At 42.6% G+C, this 2,940-nt stretch overlaps 1 non-coding gene across 1 annotated transcript; it reads right to left on the bottom strand.

Annotated features, from left to right (window-relative positions):
• Positions 1 to 657: 657 nt before the first annotated feature.
• Positions 658 to 795, bottom strand: LOC114808593. Its single transcript, XR_003756439.1, has one exon. It is a non-coding gene; the product is annotated as a small nucleolar RNA SNORA7 (small nucleolar RNA).
• Positions 796 to 2,940: the final 2,145 nt, after the last annotated feature.

Below are 2,940 nucleotides of genomic sequence, written 5' to 3'. Positions count from 1 at the left end.
TCTTAAGCTTCAGTTTGGCTACCCCTGGTATAGTCTTTTGTCATTAGGATAGGAACTGCAAACTCAACTGATACACAACAAAAAGAAATTGTGTTGATTGGGAAAGAGGCACTAAATTGGCAGTGAAGCCAGTGAGTCATATTCCCATTTTCAACATTTAGGACTCCTTTAACCCTAAATGCTGATGACCAGGACTCCATGCATGCTATCTTGTCTCTCCCAGGATACAACTTCTTAAGGGTCAGGCCCATGTTTCTCTATTTTGAGAAGAAGAAAAATCAGCTCTCTCATGCCATCATTTGGAATCACTGTGGTACTGAAGCAGGAATATAGGAAATGGTACGCTTGTAACATAGGTACACCACAGTGATGCTTCTTGCTAATCTATAACGTCCTCAGCTTTTGAAAGGCTTCTGGAAAACTTCTGGTTTTTGTTGTCTTATGCTGTCAAGTCGTGTTTGACCTATAGCGATGCCATGGACACATCTCTCCCAGAACACCCCACTTCCACCTGCAATTGTTCTGGTAGTGGATCCATATAGTTTTCTTGGTAAAAATAGGAAAGCACTTTACCATCGCCTCCTTCTGTGCAGTAAACTTGAGTCTCCACCCTGAACTCTCTCCCACGCTGCTGCTGCCCAGCACGGGTGAGTTTTGACTTGTAGCAGATTGCCTTCCACTCGCTAGCCACTGCCCAAGCTAGGAATGGAATGGATATGGCTCTGCTTGACTCTCCCTCCCATAGTCGAAACTGGTAGAGCAATGGAAACTCTATAGGTGTGACTCTGAAAGGTGGAGGGGACGTTGTTAGCTTGACTCTCATCCCACCTGAGGGATGCTTAGGAGAGCCTTCCTGGCAGTTTTCTCCTGCTTTCCTGTGAATCCTTGAGAACATCCTGCAGGTTTCTTCCTTGGAGGGAGAGCCAGGAGTAGGAAAGCAGTCTGGACCCAGGATTCCAACTCCAGGAAAATTAGGGATAAATGGGTGGTCTCTGGGAAGGCCTGGTGGTGAAGGTGGCCCTGTGGTAGAGCAGGCAAGACGTAAATCCATTCTGCTTCCTCCCCATCTCCCCTCTTTACTAGGAGTGTTGAAATTTAGCATTATTATACTTGAGAGGAAATAGTCACTTGGTGGAGAATTCCCCAAACGTGAGGGTGTCAGTCCATACCACAGGATTAGCTTCATGGTACCCTCTTGTGGCCTAAGAAAAATGTGATGCTACTGTCAAGAATAAAGACTCTGATAAAAGGTGTGGGGTGGCAGAAGTAGGGTGACCATATTTTCCAAGGCACAGAGTGAAATGGTGGACAGAGCTTCAGTAGAGGTAACTAGTGGTCCAAGATTAGGGTGGGAGAAAAAAGCTGGAAAGGGAGATAGAAAGAGGCAGACAGCCAGTTACAGAAACAACTAAACAGGAAGAGAGTGAAAGAGAGTGACATATATAGGCAGTGAGAATTATGTGTGTTTGTGTGCATGTGTGAGAATGAGAGACTCCAAAAATATTTAAAATTCAAGAGTAGAGTTAATAAATATTCTAAGTCAAGGAAATTATTCTGCTGCTGATGCTTATTAGATCCTTCACATCTCTGTTTGACAATATCTTAGAGCAAACAATTTGAAAATTGTAATATTTATTGAAAAATGGCTTTTGCCCTATTCCAAATGCCTTTTGTTGAATTTTAAAATGTTTATTTCCTACACTCAAGGCTGAAATCAGGATGCCACGTGCTGAGGACAATGGACTCTACCTAGTAGGTGTTCAATAAATACTATTGATTTATTGATTGACAGTCTGTAGAGAAGCCCTTTACAAAACTCTGGGCCCAAATCAGTACATTTATTCTAAAAAACAACCCCAAAGTACAGCTATTTTTAGGAAATGGAAACCACAGACCTGGGAGTCAGAGGACCTGGGTGTTAATCCTAGCTCCGCCACTTGTCTGAGGGGTGACCTTGGGCAGGTCACTTAACTTCTCTGGGCCTGAATTACCTCATCCGTAAAATGGGGATTAAGATTGTGAGTCCTATGTGGGACAGGGACCATGCCCAAGCCAATTAACCTGTAGCTATCTGAATGCTTAATACAGTCACCCCAGAGTTATCTACTGGGTTGAAGTGTTGCCAAAATGATTCCTCTGCTCTGTCTACTTTCAGTTGCCCAATTTCAATTAATCATAGAACAGCTGTTTAGACCTACATCTATTTTCCTCATATACCCCACCCAACTCAAGGATTCAGATGTGGTGTATGTGGGAGGCTCCAGGGCTCAATATCTTAGAAATGACTGGATAGGACAGCAGCTTGTTAGATCTTCAGCTTGGTCTGATTCCATGCTGTGGCCACACTAAACATCCCAGAGGACTTGCTGGACATTTTAATTTGATTTCCTACTTCCCTCTCTATTGGACTGTAAGCTCAGTGTGGGCAGTGAATATGTCTTCCAACTTAGTTATGCTGTACTCTCCCCTGCGAACAGATAGTGCTCAAGAAATCTGATTGATTGGTATTGCATGGGCCTCGGGAATAGAATTATAAAGTGTGGTTGTGGTTGGCTTTGAGTTGCTAGGGAAAGTCTTGGTTATTTGGGTGATTTCCCTGGTAAATTTTTTCATAGCAACACACTCAAAATGGGAACTGATATCAGTGAATCATAAGAATTGTACATTCCAAGCACTTAGTAAAGTGTTCTGCACATAGTAAGTGCTCAGTAAATACTATTGAACGAATGAATGAAAGAAGAATGGACCAAAATCCCATTTAAATGACATTTCTGGTCAATCAATCCATCAATCATACTTATTGAGTGCTTACTTGATGCAGAGCACTGTACTAAGCACTTGAGAGAGTACAACATTCATTCATTCAATCATATTTATTGAGCGCTTACTGTGTGCAGAGCACTGTACTAAGCACTTGGAAAGTACAATTCGGTAACAACT

This window comes from Ornithorhynchus anatinus, chromosome X5 (assembly GCF_004115215.2).
Source record: "Ornithorhynchus anatinus isolate Pmale09 chromosome X5, mOrnAna1.pri.v4, whole genome shotgun sequence".
Classification (NCBI taxonomy): Eukaryota; Metazoa; Chordata; class Mammalia; order Monotremata; family Ornithorhynchidae; genus Ornithorhynchus; species Ornithorhynchus anatinus.
The sequence above is the reverse complement of the archived record's forward strand: the minus strand, read 5'-3'. Positions and strand labels throughout refer to the sequence as shown.